This window comes from Oncorhynchus keta, chromosome 36 (assembly GCF_023373465.1).
Source record: "Oncorhynchus keta strain PuntledgeMale-10-30-2019 chromosome 36, Oket_V2, whole genome shotgun sequence".
Classification (NCBI taxonomy): Eukaryota; Metazoa; Chordata; class Actinopteri; order Salmoniformes; family Salmonidae; genus Oncorhynchus; species Oncorhynchus keta.
Genome location: NC_068456.1, coordinates 11,361,273 through 11,375,270, shown reverse-complemented (window position 1 = coordinate 11,375,270; position 13,998 = coordinate 11,361,273). Strand labels below are relative to the sequence as shown.

Here is a 13,998-nt window from a genome sequence, read left to right as displayed (position 1 = left end):
CCAGACTCACATCAAACATCTCCAATCGAAAATCAAATCAAGAGTCGGCTTTCTATTCCGCAACAAAGCCTCCTTCACTCACGCTGCCAAGCTTACCCTAGTAAAACTGACTATCCTACCGATCCTCGACTTCGGCGATGTCATCTACAAAATGGCTTCCAACACTCTACTCAGCAAACTGGATGCAGTCTATCACAGTGCCATCCGTTTTGTCACTAAAGCACCTTATACCACCCACCACTGCGACTTGTATGCTCTAGTCGGCTGGCCCTCACTACATATTCGTCGCCAGACCCACTGGCTCCAGGTCATCTACAAGGCCATGCTAGGTAAAGCTCCGCCTTATCTCAGTTCACTGGTCACGATGGCAACACCCATCCGTAGCACGCGCTCCAGCAGGTGTATCTCACTGATCATCCCTATAGCCAACACCTCATTTGGCCGCCTTTCGTTCCAGTACTCTGCTGCCTGTGACTGGAACGAATTGCAAAAATCGCTGAAGTTGGAGACTTTTATCTCCCTCACCAACTTCAAACATCAGCTATCCGAGCAGCTAACCGATCGCTGTAGCTGTACATAGTCTATAGGTAAATAGCTCACCCATTTTCACCTACCTCATTCCCATACTGTTTTTATACTGTTTTTATTTATTTACTTTTCTGCTCTTTTGCACACCAATATCTCTACCTGTACATGACCATCTGATCATTTATCACTCCAGTGTTAATCTGCAAAATTGTATTATTCGCCTACCTCCTCATGCCTTTTGCACACATTGTATATAGACTGCCCATTTTTTCTACTGTGTTATTGACTTGCTAATTGTTTACTCCATGTGTAACTCTGTGTTGTCTGTTCACACTGCTATGCTTTATCTTGGCCAGGTCGCAGTTGCAAATGATAACTTGTTCTCAACTAGCCTACCTGGTTAAATAAAGGTGAAATAACATTTAAAAAAAGTATTGGAGTGGCCATCACAAAGCCCTGACCTCAATCCTATAGAAAATGTGTGGGCAGAACCAAACAAGTGTGTGCGAGCAAGGAGGCCTACAAACCTGACTCAGTTACACCAGCTCTGTCAGGAGGAATGGACCAAAATTCACCCAACTTATTGTGGGAAGCTTGTGGAAGCTTACCCAAAACTTTTTACCCAAGTTAAACAATTGAAAGACAATGCTACCAAATACTAATTGAGTGTATGTAAACTTCTGATCCACTGGGAATGTGATGAAAAAAAGAAATGCCGAAATAAATCATTCTCTCTACTATTATTCTGACATTTCACATTCTTAAAATAAAGTGGTGATCCTAACTGACCTAAGACAGAGAATTGGGAAAAACTGTGTTTAAATGTATTTGGCTAAGGTGTATGTAAACTTCCGACTTCAACTGTATCTACAATAATTCATGGAGACAAATTTACCCCTAGAATCAGTAATAGTGCCCCCAACAATCAACCAGACTGCATTATGTCCCCTGGGATAATGACCATGCGATATGCAACACATAAAATACGTTAGATAATCACATCATTTACACATAGCCTTATTTAACACATGCCAGAAGTGTGAGTGCGTGGAATATGGGTGGTTTATGGCTTCAGTTAGTCAGGCTGGCTCGCGTCACTGTTTAATAGGATGCTCTCTTCATTGTTTTGATTGGACCTACAGTTCTCCTTAAGAGGAGATGACTTAAGGTTAACCACACCGCTATTAAACATGTACAAATGTCAGCTGTCCCTGCTGTTCTCTCAGCGCTAGAACAGGCAGAATGAATGTCAGCTGCAGCACAACAAAATAACATGCGGAGACTTACAAAAGGACAGTACAGTGAACCACAATATTTGCTGTCATTGAATCGTGCATTCATTCATTGAAGCTGACATAACACATTGTATCTAACATGAAGGGTGATTATTATGGTATGGTTACAATACAAAATACATTTTTAAACCACATTGTGGACCACTCAGATAGTGTGAAGCTTGGGAGGACTATGTCAGCTATGTTAACAACAACACAGTCGAAGTTGTGGGGGTCAGACGACATCTTGTTCCACATTTCTTTAAAACTTCATGACCCATCTGTCCCATGTTCTCTCTCTTTCCCTCTTTCACAAAGCCCACTTTCAGGCAGTATTGGTGAAACGTGGCGCTCTACCATAGGTTATAGAAAGGCTCACAAGGACTTGCCAAGTTGGGTAGCCTAACCCTGCAGATTTGCTCATTTTAATACAGGGCATGTTCGTGTGAATGAACCCATGAGCACTAACGTAAAGCGCAAAGGAGCATATCAAATTTTTCTGAAATGAAGGCATACATTTTTCAACCATTTTCTATTCTTAATATTAGAAATAAGCAAAGGTTTTGATTTCTGGTTAAACAGTTGGAAAGGGGTGACATCACCAGGTGGTAAATTAGTTTATAGACCAGTAAGAAAGAGAGTTCCAAACTTCTACCAAGTTTGTAGAAGGGTCATTCCATGTCATTTCAGCAACTCACTTAGCTTGTTCTGAAATAATTTCTTTAGTTAGAAACAGATAAGATTAGCATTCATGCAACATTATTTTGTTAACACATACTTTGATATATGAGAAATTCACCTAATTGATTGCACCCAGATTGGCCATTTTAATTTATAGGATTTATATAATATTCAATAAATATAGTACCTAACATCCGATTTGGACCAAACTTGTTTCAAACGATGAGTAAGACATTTGGAATCCCCAGAAATAGTTAAAGGCCACCCACGGACCCCCCACACCCCACGCCAATCCCACCCCATCAACAAGTATACAGTATCAGTTCTCTATACAAGTAGTATGGACCTGGTATTCCGAGTAGTATGTAAATAAGGTATTTCTGTTTTGTTTTTTAAAATAATTTTGCTAAAATTTCGAAAAACCTGTTTTTGTTGTGTCTTTATGGGTTATTGTGTGTAGATTGATGAGGATTTTTTGATTTATTATTCAATTTTAGACTAAGTCTGTAACGTAACATAATGTGGAAAAAGTCAAGTGGTCTCAATACTTTCCGAATACAATGTAGTAACAAACCACAGTTGGGTCACCTGCTACTGTCCTGGCATCCTGTTATGTTCAGCTCGTATGTTTTCTTTCTCTTTCTGTCATCTGGTGGTCAAAGCAAGAGTTTGAAAACCGTCTGGATAACCTCTCTCTCCCTCTCTCTCTTCTTTCTCTCCAGTTAATGTCACATCTCTCCTGCCTCTTACTGACACCTATCGATGAGTCCCCTTTCTTTTCATTTACTTTAACCAGCATCTTCACTCACTGAACACCGACCAACACCGGACGTCCATGGACATCGAAAAGTAGTTGAAATGTGGTCAGCCTGCCTTTGCCTTGATTTCAACATCCACGTTGTTGGGCTCAAGTCCAGACGGTCCTTGATTTGACTCAAACATAGACGTCCATGATTGGTTCTGATCTGTCCGGACCAAGTCTGAAACAATCATTGACGTCTATGTTTCACAAGTTTAGACAGTACAGTACAGCAGAGCACATTAAAGACGAGTACAATACAGTAAAGTAAAGAAGAGTGCAATATCTGTACTGTAGTAGAGTAGCATAGAACTGTACGGTACAGTAGAGCACACTGTCCATAATGTACTGTACTGTGTTATACTCTACTTTACTGAACTCTACTATGCTGTACTTTACTGTACTCCACTGTACTGCACTGTGATGTCAAAAGTTATGAAACATAGACGTCTATGATTGGTTCATATTTGGTCCGGTCTGGACAAACCAAATGTGTTCTTGTTTGGGGGCGGAAATCATTAGAATAGCCCGTGTTTAGAATAATACCCAAATATGCAAAGGAGGATATTTTCTATTTCTACCTAGGGTTCTGTTAACTTTCCAACAATTCCCAGATTTTCCAGAAGTCCCGGTTGGAATATTCACGAAATCAGGAAGGATTAGGCAGGAAATCCATGAACCTACAACCAGGATTTCTGAGAAACCTGGACATTTTGGGAAAGTTATCAGAATTTTGCAACCCTATTCTACCCTTTTGTACCTATTCATGATACATCTGACTCAACGTGTCATATCTTAGCTGACACCCCCTTCTTTCTGTAGAAATCTTTGAATCTGTAAAGACCAACGCTGGAGAAGCAGAATCTTAATTCGGAGTAAATATTTGAACAGTTTTAGGAAAACCTGGTCACATAAAAAACGGAGGGAAGTTTTACCGTCATTCTGTTATCAAACTTTGCATCTGCAATGTTGTTCAAGTAAATGTTTTATAAAAAATGTTCAGTTGAAATGATTAAAAGTAGTTTCTTGTCCATAGAGTGTTAGGGTTGGTTTCACTTTGCAATCAATGGTTTTTGTTTGGCATACGTTTTTAAGTCAAAAAGTGATTATCAGCATCATTCTGTTACCATGGAATTGCCTTACACCCAACACCCCCCTCTTCCCTCCCACTGTGGTTTTTGGTGTACCGTAGTACCGTAAGAGATAAAAATTATTTCATAATAAGATGGGGGGTGTTGGTAGAATCATTGCAGAATAAGTTACTTACAGTAAGTGCTCCTAAGCTAAGTCTATACCTAAGGCCAGACAAAATTGATCCACTGTTTTTAATGGATTTTCCTCCCAGAAAAGTGAGGCGAGCCAGCGAAAAAATAACAATAAAAAATACATTAGGAGGATAAGGAATAACAGTACTTTACCACATTGTCCTAGGCTATATGGACATGAACAATAGGCGAAATATTCAATTTCAGACTGATTTTCAGTTCATTATTATGAATACACAAATTAACATTATTCACATAGAATATTGCATTCTATTATACATCCTATCATATTACATATATATATTTTTTAAGTAATGTATTATCAGTTCATTAATCTACTTAATCATATAGCCTAACAAATTCAAGAATGATTGACAATAAATAATTGTAATCAAATTAAAATGTTGATGCATAATAATGAGTACATTACCTGAATGCATCTCTATAGCCTAGGCTTTAACAAAATATTAATTCAAATATGATTAGGCCTCTCATAGACATGGCCTTGTAGTAAGAGGGTCAATCAAGCTAGGTCTGCCAAATGAATGTAGCATTCATAAATACATAAATCCAGCCATAGAGTATAACCTATCATCGTCAAAATATATATATTTTTGTTTATAACATGTACAATTAGAAGCATCAATCTATATAGATCAAGCGTGACTAAATTTGAGCCCAGTACCCTTTCTCACCGTATCCTCCTTCGATTGTCTCACCTGGCTGCCAGGAAAAGCCCCCACCTGCTGATCTGCACGAAGTGTGAGCGTGCCACTGGCTATGTACTTTGCTGGACATTCTTGCTGTTCTTGGCGGCGCATCATCTCTTCAAAGGCATTCCGTCGTGGTGTTATCGGTTGGCCTACTACTACTTGGTAGTACCGGTAAAATGTAAGTTATGAATCGCAAATCACCGTCCAGCTGACACACTTCAATTTCATCAATCATTTGACTTCAATTTGGTTGTCCAAAATACTATCAGCTTGCACTGTGTCTTTGCTGATGAATGCCCTGATCTCTGGTCAGTCAGTTGGTTAAATTACATTGTTGTTTCGTCTATTACTCGCTTCTATTAGATCAGAAAAGGATGCAATAACCATCAATTTAACCGACTGTTTGTTTATAATGAGGGACGTCCCACGTTTCACCTGGCTTCAGCCATGACTGCATGAGAGAGAAATGAAACATCTACACGTCGCCTGAGGGTGGAACGTGTGTGTTTCATTGTCCAATCCGAGGCTCGGACATCATCTGACCGTGTGATCTGAGGCTGTTTGCTCTCTTGGACATCCATTTGGGAAAGCCTCAAGGGAGAGCGGACAGTGAATTATAAACAAAGAGCTGAATATATTTCCCAACAAATGACACACATATTTTATTCATTTATCGGGGTGTGGAGAAAAGTGAGGCGGGGCATCCGTTTAACAGTAATTAAACTTTGGCCAGCCTAACCAATTTTGATTGGATAGAAAGGTTTGCCAGAAACCACCATCAGGAAGTCCACACCCAACACCAGCAGTGACGAGTCATCCAACCTCAGCCCGGCAGACGCCATAATCAGAGCATGTTGGGTTGACATCAGTGGTATTAGCCTCTATTTGAACTTTAACCAGCCTTACATAGAATATGTTCACATATCCTTTTTAGACAACAATAAATTGGGATTTCTCTTTTCTTATCTCTTCTGTGCTTTTGATGTTGAAGCCGGTGTCTGGTACTAAAGATAGAGGCTTCATGTAGTTTTGAGGAGCGTCAGGGTCGGTTTGCTCATTTGTTGACCAGTGGATCACTTCCTCCCTTTGGCACCAGTGTATGCCAGGGAGGCATATGGTGAGTGAAAGCTGAGACTAGTTCCAGGTTCCAGCCCACCAGAGTACATCGGTGGGATCTGATAGAGAGAGAGGCTATTCTGAGCAGCGAAGTGTTGCATCAGAAAACATGTTACAGTGGAATTACGTATAAGAATGCTCAGTAGATTAGAATATGTCCTAGCTAGCTGGATCCCTTAGAGATTCCAGCAATTGTGACTAAATGGATGCATGAGCATTGGTGAATGGTGAATGACTGTCCACGATGGGTGTGGAGGTTGACACCCTAGGAAACTGACAGCATCTGTTTACAGCCAGCTAGCCTCATTATCCTGATGCACCCTTTGCACCTCGTCCCCTAACCCTCCTGATCTTTGCTCCCTATGTATCTAACAGTGACGGATCCTATCCTTAGTCTGTAGTGACATTATGGGTCAGGTCAGGTCCTCTCCTAATTGGTTGGAAGAGAGGAATCTATAGTGTACTCTTTTGTTGATGCGCAGCAGTTTAATTTGTCTCAAGGCCTTTGTTTACGGCTTGAAAGGAGACGAGTGGTGCATTATCTCAATTTTGAAATGTGTCTCACACAATAAAACGTTATTCAGAAAGAGAGAACGGGCGAAACACTGTAGGGGGACGTAAGATAGTTCGAGGTAGCCTGCTGTTTGGTGTTGGAAATAATTAGATGGCAGTAGTGAAGCTGTGTTGATTTCACTTCCCCCGTTGGCGACACGCTGAGATGAATCGAATCTCAACGAAAAACCACACATAATCCTTAATTGTCCAGATTTGCATATTTCAATAATTGATTGTGTTCATCTTGTGTAAGGGAGATTTAGGGAGCTAAAGTTTAGAATTGCCTAGTAGGGTTTTATGATAATGCGATGATAGTTTATTGTGCTTGAGGACCTGCTCTGGCTTATTACAATGTTGGCAGAGAGCAGATTGGTGCTGTACTGGGAATAAACAGTGGAGCACACTGAGATTGTGTTTTCCCCCTGGATAGACTGTGACTCATTGGGATTATGAGCAGAGTGATAAAAGTCTTGGCAGAATATAACATTTGGCACTCTAGTCTTTTATGCCACTGTCTTTTTGTGCTAATGGTTCCACTGCGTCTTATGGTTATCTTTCCAGAGATCCTATTTCTTCCTCAAGACTCTCTATCGCTTCCTTTGCATTGCTTGTGTTTTGTTCTATTTCGTTTTGCGGAGCTCTCCGATTGGCTGCTTTTATCAAGCTTTTTGTAGGCCTACCTCATTTCCATTTCCCTCCGCATTGCTACTATGGGTGAGCATGGAAACCAGGCTATTTCTGATGACAATAACACTGGCCTACATCTCGCTAGGCTAAATATTGAAGCAAACAGTCTATAAATGAATCAGTGGGCCTACTTTTTTTGATTCATTCTTCCATTATTTAGAGTCTCTGTTGTGTTATTACACTGTTTTTACAATATGTGCCTCAGTGGCTGATGTAGCCTAACTTTACCTTACCATTACCTGCTCACAGGATCAGGATGTCCCCCTGTTTTACTCTCCAGGATTAGAGGATGAAACAGATGATGAATTATATGGTCATTATCATCACTGTCCACTGCTCTGAAAACGTTTGGTGACAGATAATCGACAAGCCACTTTAGGCTCATGAAAGGCTGGTGCGGGGCCGAATAGGGCGTAGCTTCCGAACGAATCACACGTTCACATGACAAATCAGTCATGACATTGGTCTTCATAGCAGCTATGATACCGTTCGGGATGTATGGTAATCATTTATCCATCACAGGAATTTCTGAAGCTTTTTATGATCTGTATGACAGTGTTGGTGACTTAGGCCTAGATCAAGTGGAATTTTGTTTGAAACTCATTGATGTATATATAGCCTGTAGCAAATGTCTGATCTCCCTCCTGCTAATGGGAAATCATATTATTGCTATTTGTAGTATTTGAGTGTGTTACGACAAATGAATGAGGAGGTGTGGAGTCAGGCGCAGAGAGCAAAAGATGTGGGGAAAAAACACGCTTTAATGTCCAGGAAAATATAACATGAACAAAAGTAGGAAAACAAATGAACAGAAATATTAACGGACAGCGCGAAACCCAAAATACAAACAAAATACACTCAAACACAGAACAGACGATCAAGCCCGCACGAAATAGAAGCGGGCTGAACAAACTATATACAGTGCCTTGCGAAAGTATTCGGCCCCCTTGAACTTTGCAACCTTTTGCCACATTTCAGGCTTCAAACATAAAGATATAAAACTGTATTTTTTTGTGAAGAATCAACAACAAGTGGGACACAATCATGAAGTGGAACGACATTTATTGGATATTTCAAACTTTTTTAACAAATCCAAATCTGAAAAATTGGGTGTGCAAAATTATTCAGCCCCCTTAAGTTAATACTTTGTAGCGCCACCTTTTGCTGCGATTACATCTGTAAGTCGCTTGGGGTATGTCTCTATCAGTTTTGCTCATCGAGAGACTGAAATTTTTTCCCATTCCTCCTTGCAAAACAGCTCAAGCTCAGTGAGGTTGGATGGAGAGCATTTGTGAACAGCAGTTTTCAGTTCTTTCCACAGATTCTCGATTGGATTCAGGTCTGGACTTTGACTTGGCCATTCTAACACCTGGATATGTTTATTTTTGAACCATTCCATTGTAGATTTTGCTTTATGTTTTGGATCATTGTCTTGTTGGAAGACAAATCTCTGTCCCAGTCTCAGGTCTTTTGCAGACTCCATCAGGTTTTCTTCCAGAATGGTCCTGTATTTGGCTCCATCCATCTTCCCATCAATTTTAACCATCTTCCCTGTCCCTGCTGAAGAAAAGCAGGCCCAAACCATGATGCTGCCACCACTATGTTTGACAGTGGGGATGGTGTGTTCAGGGTGATGAGCTGTGTTGCTTTTACGCCAAACATAACATTTTGCATTGTTGCCAAAAAGTTCAATTTTAGTTTCATCTGACCAGAGCACCTTCTTCCACATGTTTGGTTATCAAAAGGTCGCAAAGTTCAAGGGGGCAGAATACTTTCGCAAGGCACTGTATAACCCCACCCTAACAAGAAACAGGTGATACCAATCAGACAAAACCAAAGGAACACAGAACAACGGATCGGTGATAGCTAGTAGACCGGCGACGACGACCGCCGAGCGCCACCCGAACAAGAAGGGGAGTCACCTTCGGTAATATTCGTGACAGAGTGACACACACATGGTTAGCAGATGTTAATGCGAGTGTAGCAAAATGCTTGTGCTTCTAGTTCCGACCGTGCAGTAATATCTAACAAGTATAATATCTAACAATTTCACAACAACTACCTTATACACACAAGTGTAAAGGAGTGAATAAGAATATGTACATATAAATATATGGATAAGAGATGGCCGTGCTGCATAGGCAAGAGGCAGTAGATGGTATAGAGTACAGTATATACATATGAGATGAGTAATGTAGGGTATGTAAACATGATATAAAGTGGCATTGTTTAAAGTGACCAGTGATACATTTATTACATCCAATTTTTAATTATTAAAGTGGCTAGAGATTTGAGTCAGTATGCTGGCAGCAGCCACTCAATGTTAGTGATGGTTGTTTAACAGTCTGATGGCCTTGAGATAGAAGCTGTTTTTCAGTCTCTTGGTCCCAGCTTTGATGCAGCTCTACTGTGTAACGGCTTTCTTCCTGGGAAGGAGAGGCGGACCAAAACTCAGCATGGTTAGAGTTCATATTAATTTAATAATATAACTCAAACATGAACAGGATACAAAACAATAAACGTGAAAACCGAAACAGTCTTAACTGGTGCATAAAACACAAAAACAGGAAACAACCACCCACAAATCCCAACACAAAACAGGCTATCCAAATATGGTTCCCAATCAGAGACAATGACTAACACCTGCCTCTGATTGAGAACCATATCAGGCCAAAAATAGAAATAGACAAACCAGACACACAACATAGAATGCCCACCCAGCTCACGTCTTGACCAACACTAAAACAAGGAAAACACACAGGAACTATGGTCAGAACGTGACATACTGACCTCGCCTTCTGGATGATAGCGGGGTGAACAGGCAGTGGCTCGGGTGGTTGTTTACCTTGATGATCTTTTTGGCCTTCCTGTGACATCAGGTGGAGTAGGTGTCCTACACCACCTAGTTTGCCACCGGTGATGCGTTGTGCAGACCACACTATGTGCCTCAACATTGAGTGTTAAAGATACTTATTGCTACTCAATCCATCCAATCAACAAGTAAGCTATGAAATATTGAGATTTATTAACCACTCGCAGACCAACTAATGGCAGAGACGCATCATCAATAACTATTTTGCTTGCCTATTGCCTTGCCATACATTTGAATTGAAGCTCTGATTCAATGAGGCACGGTGTGTGAGATTCATAAATATTAAAGTGATTTAGAGGGAGGAGCACATGGCAAACAGCAATATCACACATGTATTCAATGATTATACAGTGTTTATGTCTTGCAAACTGTGTCACTGACTATAGGAAGGGGAGACATTTTTCTCAGCTTGACCTCGTCCAGAATTTAACATTACTAAATGCTTACTGTGTATTTGAAAATCGAGAAACACCAAAAGAGCCATGAAACAAACACCCTTCAAAATGTATAAAACCGTGTCCCATGTGGCTCAGTTGGTAGAACATGGCACTTACAACGCCAGGGTTGTGGATTTGATTCCCACGGGGGACCAGTAGGAAAATGTATGCCCTCACTACTGTAAGTCGCTCTGGATAAGAACGTCTGCTAAATGACTCAAATGTACAACTGTAAAATACATGTTAGAACTGTTCCCAAAGTTCCCTTTATACTGAAGCACAGCATAAATTCTTCATCTTATATAATGCCTTGTGTATCTCAGCACTTGTAGAGGTTATGTAAATAGACTCATTGTATGGGGAACCCTGTCAAGTTCAGTGTGTTTCCTCTTTCCTGGCAGCCCTGCTGAGTGTCTGTCTCTTTAATAGGTGTACAGAGGGGAGGTGGGAGGGGCTTCCTGAGGAAACAGGTATGTGCTGACAGGGATGATGTCATTATTTCAGTGTCACCTGGGAAGACCTACGTTGTGGCGGCTCCACTATCACACCTCACAGCTGCTAGAGAGACCGGAGTGCAGATGCCTCCCAGGCGGCACGTTGATATAAGTAAGTACAGAAAAGAGCTGTCTGTTATTGAAACTGCACTTTTGTCAAGATAAGGGGTTGTCTTACAGTCGGGAAAGCCTGTTTCACAAGTAGCTTAGCAGGTGTGACAGGATGGGAGCGAAGCATCACTGAGCAGCAGACATCACAGACTGTATGTTTCTCCGCCAGTAATCCCTTGTGGGTCATGAATAGTGTATTTTTGGGGGAAAGCATATTTTAGTCATAAGTATAGATGTGATGACTACAGCTGTCTCTTGAATAAGTAACTGAATGCTAGTGTGAGAAGCCACAACCTTGTTTAAAAAGATGTTTTGCTAATTTAATTCAGCAATAAGGCCCGAGGGGGTGTGGTATATGGCCAATACACCACGGCTCAAGGCTGTTCCAACCCCCGAGGTGCGTTATTGCTATTATAAACTGGTTACAAACAGTAACAGTAAAAAGTAGAACAGTTCAAATAAATGTGCTGTCATACCCGTGTTACACTTTCAGCCAATCAGCATTCAGGGCTTGAATCACCCAGTTTATAATGTCCTTTATGCCATGTCATCGTTGAATACTCCTTTCTCATTGGCTTGAAGGAGATTCCAGAGCGTGCATTATTTCCCTGTAATGAACGGTGTAGTTGCACAGTAGAATTCAATGGCTATAGTTAATTTTTACATTTTGAAAAGCGTTTGAAAGCGAAAGTCGAATTGAAAACAGCATTGGTGTTATTGAATTTGATTTTCATAATAGCAAGCTATGATGGTTTGGTTAGCTAAACTAGCAAGCTATGATGGTTTGGTTAGCTAAACTAGCAAGCTGTTTGTTTACCAATGCAACTACTGTAGCTATCTAGTAAACTTGCTAGCTACTTCAGTGCATGTTGAACACATTTCTACCTGTAAATTAACACATTTCTAGCGTGTTAACACATTTCTAGTGTTAAATTATAGCTGTGGTATAAAAGGGATAATCAACTCAGGGCTCTATGCGTTCTCTGGAAAATTATGCAACTCCGTGGCAACTTCACATCGTTCATTATTTTCCATAGAATGCATAGCCCCTCGTTGATTATCCCTTACTTATTGTTGAATATAAATTCAACAATGCCCCTTAAAACAGTAACCTGAAGTAGATCAGTGCATGGGCCAGCTGCATTACTCACCATGCTCCCAGCTCAGTCCACTGGGCTTCATCCAAGGACTATTTGCTTATTAGTAAATGTATGAAACCGTGGGAGCCAAGCAATTTCTTCCCCAATCTCAATGTTAAAAACTTTTGGTTGAGAGACGCCTCCTGAATCTATTGCCCCATTATTGTGGTGAATATGGTCATATATCTTTTCCTGACATTTACATACAGAGAAAAAAACTAAGACACTCGGCAACTTCCCCTTCAAAAAGTGCCTCATGAGAAACCTTGAAAGACTCTCAATCTGTGTGACTCAAATGACTAAGAAGGTCAAATGACTAAGAAGGGCAAAACAGTCCTAGGAAACCTCTTTGAATGATAAGGTACCTATTAGAAGGGCACGGCTTTTACTTAATAGGTGTGTTGTCTAACCAATTGCCTCAGGGTGGTATGACTGAGAACAGCCCCGGGGTGTGTGTGTGTTTAGGTACCATCATATGACTGTGAGTAAACAGTATCTCAGCCAAGGTGGCTGTCTAAGAGCTAGGACGGATTATGTCATTCAGGAAGTGGAGTCAGTGGACACAGTGAAATAAGGTACTGTACCGTGGGTCTACTGTACCATATGGCCTGTCACAGAGTCATATGACACATATCTCAATTACTCGTCTTTGTTTGGAACGCTTGAGAGAAGTTAAGTTGCTATTTTGTTTGGCATTTTACCGTCAAAATACGAAGTCCCCTAATTTTGTGTTTCCACACTTTGTTACTATGAATCATTTTGAATATCCCTGTTTATGCTCAGGTATTAGATTATTATGACACGAAAGGTTATGTATTTATGTTATTACATAGAGGCATATGAGCCCTTCAAGTATGATGTATTAACTGGAGCAAACTTATACAGCGTAAAAACAATCTTACTCTTGTCTCTCTCTCCCAGAAACATACACACGCACACAAAAAACATATTTGTTGAAAAAGCAAAACAAAACCCTTTTTAATTGGTCTGGATGTGGACCCCCTCTTTGTTAGCAGGCTGAGTGGGGGCCTTTGGAGAAGAGGAAACTCCTGTTTGAGCAGAACGCCGGTGCATTGTGGGGCTAATGCGTTGTTTTCAAATAACAGCTTTTGTCTTCTGAATGAATGGCCTATTGTGAGAAAGTGTTGTAATTCCCGAATCAAAGCTTGACACAACTTGCAGATTGTGTCCCTTAATTATTTTAATTTTATTGGAGTAATCATTGGCTTTTCTTGGAGTAGAGGGGCATCTCCTCTGAAACTGTTTGTATAGGACACCCAGTAGCATTCACGTGGTACACTTTGTGTTTGTGATATTCTCTGGGCTT

General features: G+C 40.6%; 1 protein-coding gene across 5 annotated transcripts in view; it reads left to right on the top strand.

Annotated features, from left to right (window-relative positions):
- The window catches only part of LOC118369621 (inactive ubiquitin carboxyl-terminal hydrolase 54-like), a 108,982-nt gene that overhangs the window by 12,680 nt on the left and 82,304 nt on the right, over positions 1 to 13,998 (top strand). For 4 of the 5 annotated variants that reach the window (XM_035754136.2, XM_035754135.2, XM_035754132.2 and 1 more), the window contains exon 2: positions 11,432 to 11,533. The exons of the other annotated variant lie outside the window; for it this stretch is intronic. The gene's annotated coding sequence lies outside the window, so the exon portion shown is untranslated. The remainder of the gene's footprint in view (positions 1 to 11,431; positions 11,534 to 13,998) is intronic. 5 annotated transcript variants of the gene reach the window in all.